The sequence below is a fragment of the Lissotriton vulgaris genome, chromosome 9, assembly GCF_964263255.1.
Source record: "Lissotriton vulgaris chromosome 9, aLisVul1.2, whole genome shotgun sequence".
Classification (NCBI taxonomy): Eukaryota; Metazoa; Chordata; class Amphibia; order Caudata; family Salamandridae; genus Lissotriton; species Lissotriton vulgaris.
In genome coordinates, this window is record NC_141697.1 from 448,887,742 (window position 1) to 448,906,879 (window position 19,138).

A 19,138-nucleotide genomic window follows, 5' to 3' on the forward strand; every position below is an offset into this window, starting at 1 on the left:
ACGGGGGGGGGGAGGGCAGTGGAGTTCTGCCTGGCCTTCCTGGATGATTCAGAGCTGAGCTGAATAGACCTTGGCTGAATTTAGAGTAGTGGGAGGAGTTTTCCTTGCACCTGAATGGGGCCTGTCTCCCTTAAACAATGCTGTCTCCACCCTTTGTGGTCATACTGCACCAATGAGGACAGAACTGGTTGGGAATAGACTTGGAGACCCTTGCACAAAGAGAACAAAGACATGTTGGGGTATAAGTGTGAGACCTAAAACCCAGAACTTTAGATTACTTCTGGACTCAAGAGGAACTTTTGTCAAGGTGAAGAGTTGAAGAACTGTGAAGAGGAGTACTGTCCTATTGCTTTGTGCAGTGTGGGGTTGGCCTGTAGTTGCTGTTTCTGCTAAGGAAAGGACAAACACTGGAACTTTGCTGTAAACCTGCTTGAAGAACATCTTAAAGGGCCTGTGTGTGCTGACCTCCTGTTCTGAAGTCTCAGGGACACAAAGACTTCATGCCCAGCTCCCCTGAACTCTGTTTTTGAGAGTTCCAATCTTCCAGGCGGTTCCTATTCCAGTTATGAGCCTCTGACAGTTTTCCTGTTGCTGGAAGAAAAGAAGGACTGACGAAATCGATGCATCTTCCTTCTTGCTGCTGTATTTCTGGTGCAGCGCCGCCATGCGGGAAGACACACATTACTGCGCTGCCGCAGAACCGACGCTGCACCTGTCGCAGCTGCCAGAACCAACACTGTCAAAAATTAACTTTATTTGGTTTATCACAACCATAAAGTATACATATACAAATTACAACTAGTAAAAAAGGATAAAAATTCATTTTCTTATTTTTAGTTCTAAAAAAGTAAGACATTGTTTTCCTGTCCTCAGTCTTAAACTAGTTTGACCTTTGAAAGAAGAGTCTCTACTTTCATCATAAATTTTACACCACGGCATATCAAAATGTTCGATCCCGCACCCATCCAGCTAGTAACAGCCTGCCTGCAAGTGCGGATCTGAAGGGCATTTAGAACTGATTTCAGCAAGGTTCTTCTCTCATCTTTTATTGACTCACACATACACATATGGTACCCGCCACCCCCTCTCAACACAAATCCCCAAGGATGGGAAGACGGAAACAGTTCTGAACTTTTGGAAGGCGGGAGGGAGTTACCCTCCCGGCCGTATTTATTAAAATATGAAACAAAATTAAAACATTAAAATAACAGTTTCATATCATGTACAATTTCATTTACACTTTACGATGTTCTTGGCTGACCTTAACACATCTCTAATACAAAGGTTCTTCTAGCCGATACTAAACATCCTGCAAATGCATTTCTGAAAATTGAAATTGTACATCCTAACGTAACGGGCCAACGGCAAGGTCGTAACCGGTGTCAGATCCCCAATACCAATTCCCCCCTCACTTGTGAGGGGCAGTCGCACAGCGGACTGTACCTCTGTGCCTACTTCCAATTTCCCTTGTCTTAGCGGGGGCCCCCTGTTAACTCGACGCCATCTTAGTGGTCGTCCGAGGACTCGTGTGAGGTGTCTAGAAGGTAGCGTAGACCCCCCTTCCACCCCACACAACTTACCACATCTGCCGTCGCAGATGTCCGTGCCCCGGGAAATTCCGAGGAGGGGTCCGTAGCCCCTCCTCCCCAGGGAGGGGCCTATGGCCGCCTTCCCTTTCGGCGTCCCCATCCTTAGAGGGGACCGCCTCCCGTTTGAGGGGCCAATGGCCGCCTCCCCCCGGGCGCTCCCATCCATAATGGGTGACGCCCAAACCTCTAGGGATCTTCCAATTACTGCTCACCGATCATGACCTTACCGCCCGACCAAAATAAATACGACAATTTAATCTAGGCTAAGGAAAAAACAATCACATTTAAGCAATTCAAAGTATAAACTCTACTGAGCATCACTGTTTAATTCACTTGCAACCATTTCTGCTGAGAAAACATGTTGAAACGAAAATTATCACTTTATTACATATCATATTACCAATTTTTATTCAAAAACAACCTGTAAGGGAAACCATATCACGTCATTCAACTTTATTCAAACAAATCGCTGTCAACAGGGGCTGGTGGGTGGGTCAAAATTGGCTCTTCGTTCCGTCTCGAGCTCACGTGCAACGAGGAGGTGCAGCTTCAGAGCACAGGAACAAGAGGATGCTTCCTTGACTTGTCGCTCCTTTTATCCTTCTTCGGGCGGGCGTAGACCCTCCTCCAATCCGACTCCCGGGCGTGGCTGGCGGTGTCGGTGTCTAGGACAACCCTCTCTTATGCGGGAAAAAGGCGCGCCCCAGCTACGCCGCTTCGGGCATACCAGCCGGGACACGCCTCCCGCCCAAAATGGTTTCCCGGGGGGATCGGGGTACTCCACCATACGTTCGGGGGGACCGAGTGGTCGCCCCTTTCCATATGGCTGAGATACCCACCACCCCCTCTCAACACAAATCCCCAAGGATGGGAAGACGGAAACAGTTCTGAACTTTTGGAAGGCGGGAGGGAGTTACCCTCCCGGCCGTATTTATTAAAATATGAAACAAAATTAAAACATTAAAATAACAGTTTCATATCATGTACAATTTCATTTACACTTTACGATGTTCTTGGCTGACCTTAACACATCTCTAATACAAAGGTTCTTCTAGCCGATACTAAACATCCTGCAAATGCATTTCTGAACATTGAAATTGTACATCCTAACGTTACGGGCCAACGGCAAGGTCGTAACCGGTGTCAGATCCCCAATACCAATTCCCCCCTCACTTGTGAGGGGCGGTCGCACAGGGGACTGTACCTCTGTGCCTACTTCCAATTTCCCTTGTCTTAGCGGGGGCCCCCTGTAATCTCGACGCCATCTTAGTGGTCGTCCGAGGACTCGTGTGAGGTGTCTAGAAGGTAGCGTAGACCCCCCTCCCACCCCACACAACTTACCACATCTGCCGTCGCAGATGTCCGGGCCCCGGGAAATTCCCAGGAGGGGTCCATAGCCCCTCCTCCCCAGGGAAGGGCCTATGGCCGCCTTCCCTTTCGGCGTCCCCATCCTTAGAGGGGACCGCCTCCCGTTTGAGGGGCCAATGGCCGCCTCCCCCCGGGCGCTCCCATCCATAATGGGTGACGGCCAAACCTCTAGGGATCTTCCAAATACTGCTCACCGATCATGACCTTACCGCCACAGGCCCGGATAGTTGACCGGCTATCCGGACCCCCCACAAAACTCCTACTTAAAGGTCATGGCTGCAAATTCCTCAACCAAGCTATGAAGTCTCCTATGAGTAAAGCATTCCCCACCCGGGACAAATGAACCCCGTCCTCTAGATACATCTGATCCCCCCTGATACATCCATGCGGAATAGAATGCAATGTATTTGTACGAAACAATCTACCAAGTTTGTTATTCACTTTCTTCACAGAATGATTTAAAGCAGACACAGAATTAGCCCCTCGCCACACCTTCCGTGGGATCATGTGGGACCATGCAATTGTGCACCCCGGGACCCTTCTCGCCAACCAACTTACAGTGGATAGTATCACCTCGAGAAGTACTCGTCGACCAATGGTCACCAAATCATTGCCCCCAAGATGCACTATGATTATAGATGGCGGTGACCTCGTCCGCCCTAACAAACCCTCCATAAAATTCTGAAACTGGTCAATACAGAGCCCGCCCCTTCCGTAGAAGGTCACCCTGTACCCGTATTCCCCAGCCATGTGAATCATGTCACCTGCTTTGAATACGTCTGCGGCACGCCTCACGTATGAGTGTCCCATGACCCACACCACTCTTTCCTCATCCGGTGTTCCTTGACCGCTGGTCCCCAGGTGTCGGGTCAACTGCACAGTCTGCCCCGCCTCGTAAGCTTGCGAAACTGTAAACCAAACAAAAACAAGAAGCGTGAGTGCATGACATTAGCTTCACAACATGTGCAACCGCACGTACCGTTTATAACAATTCGAGGACCAACGCCCCAACTGTTTTACTTTTTCGACACTCAGACCCCTGGCTGTGGCCTCAGTAGCAGCCCCTATCCAGAAGGAATGGGTCCCAAACTCGCACGGGTTCAAGCCTGCGGCTGCAATTGCCATCGCAAGCACCCGTTGGAACTGAAACCTCGTCAGTGGGGTGGCGTCAGCATGCCTCAGTAAGCTTCCCCCCCATGCTGCCGCCCTCTGCGCCAAATATTCCTCAACGCATGCCACCGGGCACACGGGAGATCCGGGAATCCGCTGGACTACTACACAGTCCCCGATCGCTCCCTGATCGGTCTTGGACCTAGCAAACGAGACTACCATTGTTTCCCCCTTAATTTGGATGTGCTCTCGGCACAGCCCCCCCCGTATCCTGCTTGTTCCGTGCTACCAGCTCGCTTACCCGCATAGCCCCATGGAATGCTAATGAAAAAGCGGCTCAAAATAGTACTGTCTCTGATTGAGACGAACATGTTGCAGGGAGTACGGACATTAACAGGGCCAACCTTTCCAGACCTATCGGGTGCCTTTCGTCCACTCTGCGACCCTCAAGGCGTTGCCATCCTCGCAGCGCCTTCTGTACCACAAAAGACGCTGTGGGGTCCTGGATACCATGAGCCCGTGCCATAAAAGAAATGGCGGCCCGGTGCCTCTGTGCCGTGGCCACTGATTTGCCTGCCTGATGTAAGGATAACAGAAACTTCAGGACATACTCCTCTTGGCCCCAAAGCTCCCCCCAGCAGAACCCAAAAAGGACCAATAGGAACGGAACGCCCCTTCGTATGCCTTCCTTGTCCTGGGCGCTAAACTCTCTCCCACGAGGTCTTGTAGTCCGGGGCACCGAGAGACCAGAGAGCTTCGGGAAACGGTGCCGCCACCGGGTCCGCTGAGGGTAGGAAACCCCAGAAGTCCTGCATACGGGAACGAGAAAGCGCGTCAGCTGCCTGATTTAACACCCCTGGCACATGTTTTGCCCTAAAGTGGACGTTTAGCCTCATACACAGCAGAACAATTTCCTTCAGCAATCTCAAGATCCATCTGCAGCGGGCAGCCTGACTATTGATACACTCAACAACGGTCATATTATCCGACCAGAACACCACAGAGCGGTCACGAAACCCCTCAGGCCATGTTGTCAGGGCAACCAGAATAGGGAACAGCTCAAGAAACCCAATGTTACCTGTGAGCCCATTCTCGTGCCACCATGCCGGCCAGGTTTGTGCTGACCAATGATTACCAAAAATTGCGCCAAATCCAACACTCCCTGCCGAGTCCGTCCACAACCCCAGCTCCTCAGAGGAAACCGCGGGTTTGCTCCACACAACTCGACCATTGAAATCCGCCAGGAATGCCAACCATATGCGCATGTCCTGGCGAACCTCTGCCGAGAGCCTTGTGCGGTGGTGGCCTTCCTTAAGGCCAACCATGGCCTGAGCAATAGAGCGGGAAAATGGGCGTGCCATTGGCATTACTCTCAGGGCAAAATTTAGTTGACCCACAACCTGCTGCAACTGATGCAATCTTACTTTCGTCTCGCTAATACATGTTTCAAGCGATGCCTTAAATTTTGTCACCTTTTCCTTAGGCAAGCGGAAGCACCCCTCTTCGGAATCGAGCTCTATTCCAAGAAACTCGACCGGGCGCCAATGGCACGCCAAAGCGTCTCATGAGTTCACAAAATTCATTCAAGGCTTGTGCACACTCTATGTCCCCGGCTGCCCCCAGGAATAGCAAATCATCAAGATAATGCATCACATGTGTAAACCCTGTTGTTCTTGTGAAAGCCCATTGCAAAAAACAACTGAATCTCTCAAAATACGCACAAGAGATGGAGCAACCCATTGGCATACATTTATCCATGTAATAGCGACCCTGAAACATGAAACCAAGGAGACGCTGATCGTCTGGGTGTACCGGGAGCAACCGGAACGCTGACTTGATATCTGATTTAGCCATCAGCGCTCCGGGCCCTAGGCGATTCAAAATGGCGACGGCCTCATCGAAAGATGCGTACCGCACCGAACAAACTCCCGGGTCAATCGCATCGTTCACCGAAAGACCCCTTGGAGCTGACAAATTATGTATCAACCTGACTTCCCCCGGATCTTTTTTGGGGACAACCCCCAGGGGTGAACAAACAAAATTAGCACTTGGCGGGTTGTCATATGGTCCAGCAACCCGACCTCGGGCCACCTCTTTACCAATCTTTGCTTGTACCACCGCCGCGTTCTGCTGCACCGTTAGTTGATTCTTACATTGTGCCTCACCCTGAAAATCCCCCGCCGGGATGCGGAAACCATATGAGAAACCATCTCGCAACACCCCAGCGGAGATATGATCTGGGTATTCGTTTAGCCAAGGGATCATTGCCATGATATCAACCGGGGTAGGTAGAGGCGCCCCTTGGGCTATTTCAGACCTGTTTGGTGCTTCCTCTACTCCCCGTATCACTAGCCTTGGCTCTGCACATATTCTCAGGGTGGGAGGACTGCCCACATCCCGAACATTCGTGCCTGAACTTACAAGAACCCTGCGGCCTAGTACATTTTCCTCTGTTAAAGCCCCAGCAGACCCCTTTTTTCCCTGAGCTGCCACTATTCCTTGAGTTCCGGTCATTACTTGAACCTGCCCGAAAGGGCGCCCCTGACGAATGGCGGGAATACTCACCCACACCCCCCCCCCCCAACGATGGTGACTTCCCCACACCTGGCTTTTCCATTTTTTGCCATGAAATGGAGTCAAAACAATCCCACGTCAGGGATGAATCGTGCTCCTTGGATTTACGAAATATATTATCATAAGAAAACCATTGATTCCCTCCATAAGTTTCATAAAATTCCATGATACGTGTCTGGTACACGGCCAATTCCCCCAACAATTCGGGCCTACGTTCCCCCATAATTGCAATGAACATTCCGAACGCTCTGCCCCAATTGCCTATCGATTCTTTGACTCTGAAACCGGCCATCCTGGCTCGCCATACACTAGGATGTAGATACTCCTTCTGATTTTTTACATGCTTGATCTCGTAGTGATCGGTCAACAAGGAAAACATGTTCACATATTTGTCTGCCCATATCCTCTCTTTTACCTCGATCGGGATATGCTGAACAATTTTTTCCCTCCTTGAAGGTATCGATCCTTCCCCCACCATCGGCAATGGCTGCTTACCTGAACCTGCCGTTGTAACTGTAGACCCCGCCGTACCAACGCCCGATCCTGGTTGACCCACGGGAGCATGCGGGGAAACAAAAGGACAAGGTGCTTTTGCGGCATCTCGAGATTGCCGCAACTGCCTCATTATTAGTTTGGCCTCCTCGGCCGTGTCCCTGGGAGCAACAGAACCCTCGTTGTTTCTGCCCAACCATGCCGCCAGCTGGGCAGCCAACTCCGGTGGCATATCCCCTTCGTTCACAGGGGTAACTATGACAGGGATCGGCTGCCCTGCGTCGGGAATCGGCACGGGAGCTTCCACCGGTCTGGGAGGGCTCGCCGGGGGAGCCTCCGGAACTGGAACCTCGTCTCCATTTGCCCTGTTCCTGGCCCTTTTTCCTCTCCCGGCAGGGACCACCCCTGGCAATGCTGGCCCGATGATTCTTTTAGGCCGTCCCGTACCGTCCCTGGCCGCCATTTTCCTCTTCATCTCCGCCATGTCTTTCACCAGCATACGGAGCATTTGCTCGGTGCTAACCTTCTTTCCGACCCTTTTGCCCGGCATTTTCCTCACGATAGATGAAAGGTCCTGGACAAGGCTTCTAACGCTAAAAGAGAAAAAGAGAAATTACAAATTTCAAAATTGGCTCTTCGTTCCGTCTCGAGCTCACGTGCAACGAGGAGGTGCAGCTTCAGAGCACAGGAACAAGAGGATGCTTCCTTGACTTGTCGCTCCTTTTATCCTTCTTCGGGCGGGCGTAGACCCTCCTCCAATCCGCCTCCCGGGCGTGGCGGGCGGTGTCGGTGTCTAGGACAACCCTCTTTTGGGCAGGAAAAAGGCGCGCCCCAGCTACGCCGCTTCGGGCATACCAGCCGGGACACGCCTCCCGCCCAAAATGGTTTCCCGGGGGGATCGGGGTTCTCCACCATACGTTCGGGGGGACCGAGTGGTCGCCCCTTTCCAGCCAACATAGGTTATTTAGTGATCCTGTTTCTGTTGATCTAAGCTTCCAGCACCATTTTGCAAAGACTGCTTTCCTTTGGTATATTTGGTTTTGCAGGCCAAATTCCAATCGTATTTGCGCAGGAGCTGATCCTTTATAAAGATTAAACACTGATTTATATATTTTTGTCTGGAGTTTATTTAAAATATCGTATTCTTTTCCATGCCATATTTCTAGCCCATAGGACAGAGATGGTAATACTTGGGCTGCCATTACTTTTAGAATATGGTTGTATGACGGGCATTGAAGTTTCTTTTGGAGCATTCTATAGGCGAAAATAAGTGATTGAGCTTTAGCAGTGATGTCTCTTTTTTGATGCAAATGGACATATTTTTGCTTAGTGTAACCCCTAAGTATTTAGATGATGTTATCTCCTCAATATGCTTGTTCTTTGTGTACCATTTAAATGATCGTCTGCTTGGACCCGCCAATCTCACCACTTTAGTTTTTTTGATGTTTAATTCCAGGCCTTCGAAATCAAAGTACTCCGTTAATTTAGTTATGGTTCTTTGGAGGCTTATCGGGGTTTGACTTAAAACCACGATGTCATCAGCATATTGTAAGAACTGGATGGGTTCGTTGGCCAGTTTTGGTGGGTGTCCGATCACATTCGGCAGGTGACTTTCTAGATCTGCGAGGTATACATTGAATAGGCTTGGAGAGAGCACACAGCCCTGTTTTAGGCCATTCCTTATTTTTATTTCTGCGGATATACGTCTATCATCACCAAGCTTTACTTTTGCCCACGTTCCGCTGTATAAAGCTATTATGATGTCAATTAATTTCTGAGGGAGACCCCATGTTTCAATTTTTTTCCACAGACGGTCTCTTGGAACTCGGTCGAAGGCGGATTTCAAATCAATATAACACGTCAGTAGTCCTGCCTTCTTTTTTCCTGCTCCTTCGATTCGCAGCTCCAGTGCTGAGAGATTTGTAGTACAACCCGTGCCTTCCCTGAAACCCGTTTGGAATTTTGGTACTATTTTGTTTTTATTTATCAATTCCTGAAGATGAACCAGTATGCAAGATGTGAAAAGCTTTGCCTCCGTGAACAGTTGAACCAACACATTGAGGGATTGCAGCCGAAGAAACCAACGCAGTGCCTCTCGACGCTGCTGCATTGATTGCCGACACATCCTGGATTTCTAAGCATCATACCTGTGCAGCAAGTTTTCCCAATGCAAATCACAGCAAATCACCCTTGGACCTGAACTGTCTTGGAGTCAAGGTATCACTTCCCCCTACAGACAGGATTGAACTCATCACTTTTCCTGCGTGCAGCAGAACTGTCTCATCGCCTCCCCAAGGTCTCAGGAACTGACGCATCTTTGTTTTTCAGCATCTTTACAGCTGTTTGGCCTTGTGAATTTTGATGCAACTACAGGTACTTTGTGAGAAATCACACATCCATCATTTTCTATGGACCCAGTTGTTGGAAACCTTTGGAAAGTCCTCTTCTTTTTATATGTGTGTTGGATTTGTGTTGTTTTGGTCTTGTTGAGTTTAGATAAAGCTACTTTATTTTTCTCAACAGGTGTGGTGTCCATTTGTGGTGTTATCACTGTATTACTGTGTGTTTTGAGTACAAATACTTTACACATTGCCTTTGGGATAGGTCTGTCTGGGGTTATATAAAGTATGTATTCCCCTGACCCTGACTAGAAGCTAGGGTTCCTTTTTGGACAAAGGCACCTACCTCTGCCAACTAGAGACCCCCATTTATAATTTCTTTTTGTTTTTCTCTAATATCCGTCAGTGTTTTTTTTCATTGTTACTTACTTTCTTTTGTAGTAATACCTCGCCCCAAAAATCCATGTTTTACAAAGACAGAGTTGTCAGTCTTGGTGGATGAGATCTGAAGAGTACAGCCATAATTGTTTGGAACCCAAGTCTAACATACTCCTCTCAGTGGAATGTGGGACAGGATAGTCGGCAAAGTGAATGCTGTTGATACTACTCTGAGCACATAGCTGGAAATTAGGAAGAGGTGAAACAACATCAGGATCAAAGTGTGTTCCATGGCATCCAAGCACCACCTGGAGACCCAGAGTACTGGTGTTGTTCTTCCCAGTGCCCCATTACAACTCTTTCCCTTGGAGGAGGAGGCCTTGGCCATCCTGCATACTGAGGGCATAACATTAATAACTGGGGCAGTAGAGTCTGGTAAGTTATACTTCACTAACTGTCATAATACCTCAATGTTGGCTCCCAACTATGCTTTTGCTATTGTGTTGTCTGCCTACTTTCCTAACATTCAATCCTCCAAGTATCAGAGATGTTGGTTTGTCAGTGTAAATGTTTATGGTTGCATATATGATCACATGTATCAATCTCCATTACATGCCACATGTTGGAATACTGTCTGTAAGTGCATAAATATCAATATATCATCCCAGGACCCTTGATATGTGTTAATCTGCAAATGTATGGTCCATCTCAAATGCATGTTGCCAACAGGTATGTTACACCAACCATTTATTAAGTGTTGGGAAGTCAAGATTGACTACAACTACCATGAGGCCCTGTTAACAAGATGCAATACTGATCAAGCCAATTCTCACTGTTCTGTCCTGCTACTACTAATGTTCATTTATCATGCATGTTACCATTTGCCAAGTGTTGGGAAGTTCAGATTGAAATGACTACAACTTCAATGAGGTCCTGTTACTGTAACTCTAAACAAGATGCAATAGCGATCTTGCCCATTCTCACTAGTCTGTCCTGTTAAAACTGATGTTCACCACTGTGCAATGTACATACAATGCTCTAATAAGAGACATGTCTGGTTACTTTGCTTGATGTTGTCCTGGTCTCCTCAACTGAAACTATTGATGGCATGAGTGACACCATATCAACTGTGTACTTGAAATATATTTAACTCATTAAGGTAACTCAGCTAATATGACATAGCCGTTGCTCCATTGGCTCTTCAACATATATGTCCATTCTCTATGGGATATCATCAGTTTCCATGGCTTCACAATAGTATGCGACACAGACGGCATGCAGGTTGCATCTAGTTGTCACACAATACCATTTCTACATGAGAGAAACTCACTAAATATATGGGACAGGTGGCCAGCTGGATGTCAGCAAGCCATTCATAATTGAAAGGTGACAAAACAGGGGTGGTGATGGTGGGCAATAAACCCTCACTTTCGGACCAACTCCTCTGGCCCTCTTATTTGGGAGAGCCTCCCCTTCCTAAAAATGAAGTTAAGAGTTTTAGTATCACCTTGGATAAAGACCTGACCATGGTCTTCCAAGTTAAGAAGATATCAGGCACACGCTTTGGGCTGATATGATCCTTAAATGCTTAAATGGCTTCCTTTGGATTGTCAGAGGATGGTGGTCCAAGGCTTAATCCTCTCACAGCTGTTATTCCCTATACATGTACTGCATTCAATGAACGCCAAGGGCTGCCGGTCAAACAAAGAATTGAATTCAAGTCCCTTTTCATTGCCCATAGGCTAAAATATTACCCAGGCACAAACATTTTTCCGCATCTTATCTCTCAACACATAGCCCTGAGAGTGTTGAGATCAAATAGTTTTGCCTTTCTTGACGTCCCCAAAATTAAAACAACACGAGGAGGAGGTTGCTCATTTGCTTACCTCACTGCCAAATTGTGGAATACTCTTCCTGTTCAGCTCAGGACAAACAATAATCTGTTGAATCTTAGGAAGCAACTCAAAGCTCACCTTTTTACATATTTCTGGATAGCCCCTCCAGATATGCGTGTGTCTCAATTAGCACTTTCCAATAGTGACAGGAGGCCCATTGATGGCTAGCTGTTGCACTTTATAAGACGATTTAACATAACATAACATACCTCTGCACTGCTCACATGTTGACTAATGCTTGATATACAGCCATGTTGTGTGTTACACTGTATTCTACACAATTAGGCCTTGGAATGGTCAAATACACAATAATTCTACAGTGTGTTTGCCAAAATGTTCTGGGGATGTCATTATCATTTCTTATTCCAAAATGCTACATATATGAACATCTAATGAGCTACTCAATTCTACTACATGTATAAATGTCTCCAGATATCTTGTTAACAAGTTCAATACTACTAAAATAGATCACAATAGTAATCTTTACCTATTTTGTTTCTTCCTAGGTCTCTACTTCCTGTGACAAAAATGATGTGGTTGTACATACCACAGTTTCATCAATAGAAAATGTTCTCTATTTCTCAACAGGTCTATCTGGCAGAGCACTTGGCCAGAGCTTGCCCACCGAGCAGACTCTCACTCCAGCCCAGGATTAAGCCCTCACTGATGACAAAACTCCTAGAGATGTGGATGACCCTCCTTGCACATCTGGTCAGCCTTGGCAGACGGAAATAGTGGGTCTGTGTCCATAACTTCACCTCCCAACCTACTTGTAAAAACACAGCCAACCTCTGCCCCCAACTTGTTTAACTAGCACAGTCAGTAACATCTTGTTCCCCCAGTCCTGGATTCGAAGGTGGCAATCACCATCCCAGTCACTGAGGAACCAGGACACAGTGGGAGGGTGTAGCCAGGGCCAAGGGCCAAGGGCACATGCCCTTGGGGGTAGGGGTCATGGGAGGTTAATTGTGGACCCACTGAGTGAGCCCACTGAGGCCACTCACACCCAGGCCGCAATCTACCAAGTCTTGGAAACCAATCAGCACTCCCAAGGCATGATGGGCCAGGTACTAACGGGAATCCGGAAGATGAAGCAGTTGCAGAGGGACATACACCAGGAGATGGCCACTCACAACACCAACATGGGCCTGCTCATTGGGGTGCTGCAGGACATCACCACCGCCCATCTGCAGGGCTTTTCCACCACCATCTACCACATCCTGTGGTCAGCCTAAACCCAGCCCATCAACATCTGCGGCAGACACAGGAAAGGAGGGCCTGACAGAGGAAGACAAACCAGCAGCCCCTCTGTCTCAGCAGCAGCCAATTCCCCTACACTAAAAAGCGGGGACATCCACCCAAAGATGTATGTATGGCTGGCAGGACACCCACCATAGCCAGTAAGAAACCTCATAACTAATTTCCTCATTTGTGTGCAACACATTCACTTTGTGGATTATTCTTGGGCCCATTTCCATTTCTAATAGAAATAGTATTTTGGACTCCAGACAAGTTGGCATCTACAACTTTTGTTTCATTCACCATGACTGCCTTCTTCACTTTTGGTTTTCCCTGTTGGATTTGGCATATTGTGTATTTTCGCCTTGTTCACCGCAGTAAATGCACAAGTCACAAACTCATTGTCTCTTGTTATATCTCCCACATTTAGCAATGTATATATGCTCCCATTTGAACTTTACAGTGCCAAAACAAGTAGCGTAAACATAGATACGTTGAATATAAACAATGTTTAACTCACAATCACAACCATGTCACACCAACACTTACACACAAGTGTCTCGTCATATAAACTCTTTATTCCATTGTTCCAATCATAAGCTGACATGTTGTCAGAAACATAGAACATCAGACATCACTCAAATATTGTGTGTCAGTGATGATATTTTTAGTTGCAGACCTTAACAACGTGGAAGGAGGGGACACATCAGACAATTTCCTATGCAATAGGCAACATAAAATTAGGTCAACATCATCAGCTTCAACCATATTGCCTGCCTCACAAAAGGAATCCTGCATCGTTTAAACCAATAAACTGACACCTGACAGTACAACAGTGTCTAATCACAGGTTCATTCAAATCAAGTGTTGCTGCATCTGGTGGAATTTCAAAAACAAATGCCAGTGATCTGCCACAAGCACTTTAGCCTACAATAAGGAGACACATCAACAGCTACATACAGTTCATATACAATGAGAATTTAGCCAATGTGAAGAGAGACTACAATGATGCGGGCGTAACACAACATTGTGTTGGAGCACATGTAATGATGGTGCACATATTGTATTGGACCACTACACCACAATGAACAAGTTCAATGGAACCCTCTTAATTTCCATCCTAATTGCTATGCAAGCTGTCTTGGGACAGGATGCTTAATTCCGGTCCAGGAAAGACATGGCTTGGCAGTTCGGGCTGGACTGTTTCCATGAGGCACAGGGTCAAGACTGATTTGCATATGGCCATGTCTGAACTGGGGTGGCGTGGTGAGCAAAATAACGATGATTAAACCCAGATCTGTGACTGGGGTGAATGTTTTGCTAATGTGCAACATTCCTTGACCGTCCATCATCTTGTGTGTTTTGCTGTTCGCCCCATGTGGGAAGGGTATGCCCAGACATGGGTCCCGTGCTCACTACGCCACTGGAGTCAAGCTATCCCTGCTGATGACAGCTGATAGCAAGAAACCGGTCTTAGGATGCTTGATTCCGGTCCAGGGAAGACATGGCTTGGCAGTTCGGGCTGGACTATTCCCCTGAGGCACAGGGTCAAGACTGATTTGCATATGGCCATGTCTTAACAGGGGGAGCGTGGTGAGCAAAATAACGATGGATTAAACCCAGATCTGTGACTGGGGATGAATGTTTTGCCAATGTGAACCATTCCATCCATCATCTTGTATGTTTTGCTGTTCGCCCTATGTGGGAAGGGTATGCTCAGACGTGGGTCCCGTGCTCACTACACAACTGGAGTCAACTCAAGCTATCCTGGCTGATGACGGCTGATAGCCAGAAACCAGTCCTAGGATGCTTGATTCCGGTCCAGGGAATACATGGCTTGGCAGTTCGGGCTGGACTGTTCCCATGAGGCACAGGGTCAAGACTGATTTGCATATGGCCATGCCTGAACTGGGGTGTTGTGGTGAGCAAAATAATGATGGATTAAACCCAGATCTGTGTCTGGGGGTGAATGTTTTGCCAATGTGCAACATTCCGTCCATCATCTTGTGTGTGGTACAGGTTGTGTACACCCAAAGTCTCGACAGACATTCCCAGGAACAATCCAAGTCCACTTTGTATGTCACAACAACATCATATACCTGCTAATGTCACAACTTTGAAATTTCCAAATGAATATACCATGGTGAAGGTATCTAATCCAGACCAAAACAAAGAGGTTAGCTATGATACCATATACATGACACCATTTACAGTGTCAACTTAAAAAAAAAACAGCCCAAGGCAAAATTTGGAGCTAACCAAAGCAACACTAACAAAACAAACACTTTTCACCAATTTTTGCAAGAGCTTTATTTTCCTAGTATTTTCCATAAATATTCGCCTCACATTATCACTACATGAGTTACTTAAATAGTCATGACTACTCACAAGATATCTACACTGATAAGAACGTGTCTATGATATTTTGACCCCCAAGTCAACTCTTCCCTCTTCACCACTATCCATATCATTTGGCATTTCAAGATCCTCACCAGGTGGCTTATCATAGTCTCCATCCTCTGCAATATGAGGGATGTACGCTGTAGTATGAAAAATAACTCACTTGCCACCTGACACTGTTGCTATAAACACCTCCTTCATTTTAGCTGTTGTTTGTCACGTCTGGGAGGAATCGTGCCAGGCCAAGCATGTGAGAGGGCCCCTGCCTTCTCTCTAGAGAAGCTGGAGAAACTTGTAGATGAGATCCTTCCCATTTATAGCCAGCTGGATGGCTCACCAGAGGAGCAGGTTACTAACTCCCACACATATTTTACTCTGTTTAACTCCATCCCTTCCACTCCCACATGATACTATTGTTGATAGTTTGGATGCCTACTTAGGACAATCAGGTAAGGAATTGTGTATCTATTGCACTTTGTGTACTTAGCATCACCAATGTGAGGTGTGTTGTGTGTTAAGGCCTAGCTTCAATTTGTGGTGCATTAATATATCTATGCATTTTTTTAGTACCTATGATTTATTTGGTAATCAGATCATGGTAATTGTGCATCCAAGTGTATATATAGGGTTTACTGCATGAATTGTGTATGTAGACTGTAAGAAGCAGATGACAGTGATGTTAGTTATGTGTACAGTGCCACAAGTCACTCAACCCAGATCAGGGCTCGCCAAATTACTGTCTGGGAGCTAACTATACCTTGCAGACTCCCTCAGAGTGACACACTGCCTTGAGGATACTTATTGGATGGCCACAAGATATACATTTATATTTTGAAGTGTTTGAAATGTGAGGTTCATATGGGATCAGTATGCACAACCTGCAGAGAGCAATGGCTAAGATTTGTGCCCGGGCTTTGCCATGGTTACAGTGGCAATACAAATGATGCACAGAATAATCTCTGTGTCGACCTGCAGATCCTTGGATTTTCCCAAACTGGGTTTTCTGAACCACTACCAGCCCTGATTAGTTTTACATGGATGTACATTTGTAATTGTGATTGAGGTATTCCCTTAACTAGTTACCCTTGACCTAAAACCTCTTTCAATTGATTCACATTGCCCATGTGTGTCATTTACTTGTGACATGCCCCTTCTCAATAAGGGTCATTTTTCCATAAGTCATGATTGCGTTTACAGGTCTATTGCACAGGTCACACATCAACAGTGCAGAGGGTTGGTTACTTCTGATTAGTTTTTGATGTGTGACTAACCAGCTTTGTTACAATCAACCTATCTAACAAGTCATACAATGGTATGTTGAATGCCATTTCTGGAACATATATGGCAACGTTTGTGTCATGTAATGGCTGTACAAACCACACAAACTCAATCATATATAGTATGATATCTCATCAAGTGCTCCACATGTCCACACATCCCTAGTGGGGTGCTTTCAATGACACACATGCTAGCTCTTTCTTTGTGACCTGTCTTAGGATGCAGTATGTACTGTGATACTGGCCTTTATGGACCTAATGCATCAAGACAATGGGCCTGGCTTTAAAGATATCTGTACAATCATGCTAAAGTAGTTTACCCTTCAGAAGCTCACAATGGTGTATTGTGTTTCATAGTATCTCACATCATAGTCCATGTAGTTTGGCCCTGGACTACATGAAGTTAGTGGGCTGCCTTAGTCAGTGTAGGTCATAATGAGGCTTGATGAAAACACAACACACTCATTTGTTAAAAGTAATACTTGGTACTTAATTTGACATTAAATGTGTGTCAAAACACCAAACAAGATTATTATTCAATTTGTGTATTCAATTTCATATTTTATTTGAACCAACATTTCTTTTGTGACACAACATTTATTATGTATATGGCTGTCAAATATATACAAAGACAAAAACAAACAATGAAATATGTGACTTGGTGAACCACGTGACAAAGTGCAACAGTGTTATAAACCAAAATAATAAACAATTCTTCAATACAAATGTCTATCCTTTTCATATATAATATGTTCAACAATCACCCTTCATAATCATTGACTTCGAATTTTAGGGTGATGTTACTAAGGACGTGAGCTGAGCAGAATACCATCTAGACGCTGTTCCACTCACTACTGTCTCAGGTGATAGTAGCCCTATTACACTTGACATGGCATACAGTGCACACTTTGGGGCCGATTAGGATGGAGGATTTTCCGCCTCCTCCGGGCCGGCGGAAGCCACCTCCGGCCCGGAGGAGGCGGAAAATCCTCTGCGGACTCACCAAAGACCCACCGCCGCATTACGATGGCTGGTGGGTCTTGGTTTCTGTCCGCTGCTTTTCCGCCGCGGTCGGATTACAACCGCGGCGGAAAAGCTCTCATTTGGCTGGCAGTGTCTATCAGACACCGCCAGCCAAATTAGGAAGCATTAGTAAACATGCTTTTCCGCGGCGGTTTTTCCGCCGTGGAAAAGCATGTGTACTTTTGATTTTGGGGGCCCGTTGCGGGCCCCCAGGGTGTTGGCGGGTGGGGGGTGCACATGGGGGGTACCTATGGTACCCCCCAGCATTTACATGCACAATGCGGCAGGCACCGCGCGGTGCCTGCCGCTTTGTGCATGTAAATGTAAAACATGCACTTTTAACATTGCGGCGGGTGCTGCTTGAAGCAGCACCCGCCGCAATGTTAAATATCCAGGATGTGACCGCCAGGGTGGCGGTCACATCCTAATCGCACATGAGGGAACGCCGCAGCCCCTGCGGACGTTCCCTCATACTCTGGGGTCGCGGACGGACTCAAGTCCCTCCGCGATCCTAATCGACCCCAAAATGCAGTGACTGCACTTCCCATTGGTAAATTGGGATTCAACAGTGACATGTGTATGCAAACATCACTGGTGCCATCAGTGGCTACATGTTGCCCAATGCACATTTCCCTGTTGTTACTTTATCTGCAATGGTGTTTGAAGATTAATTCACTGACTGCTGACATATATAATGAAGTGAGAATTAGAAGTGTAGAGCTCGGATGAGAGTGTCTACACTCAGTCTTACTAGTAGCCTGAAAATTTCGAATATAAAATGTAATACTTTCATATATACACCCGTTTTTGTCTGTTCTATACACCTCTTTGAGATTTACTCCATATGATTGTTTGCTCTTGAATGGAGTTGTACCCATTTACAAGAAATTGCTTAAAAGAATTGACGAGTTGAAAGAAATCAATTAGCAAGCAAACCTTCCATCTTGCTCCCAAATGTTAGCTTAAAATAGAGATAACGCAACACCCCAACCAAGCCGAGATGAGCAAATTCTAGTTGGAATGCTTCGTCGCTCCAACCTCTGATTATCCAATTGTTGATGAGCAGGAGCTGGGATGCCCATTAGTGCAAACAGATATCCACTCCTCCTAGACCTTCATCATAGATAGAACAGCATCATTTAACAAGGGCAATAAGTGGGGTTCGAACCCTCTGAAGGAAAGAGTGGAGTCTAGCTGCAATCTCAGTAAACCATGAATTGAGAATATGGAGCAGAAAGTTTTGTTGGGTGAGTACGAAGCATGGGAGTACCATCATTTTTATTAGTGCGACCCAGCCCAGAATGTTAAGGAGCAAGGTGGACCAGGTAGCGATGCTGGTTTTAGTCACCTGGAGAAGAGGGGCGAGATTAAGTGTACGTTTAAGCTCAGCGACTGTCAATATCTGGACACCTAAGCACTTGAAACTGAAACAATGGTTCGGGATGTCCGAATGC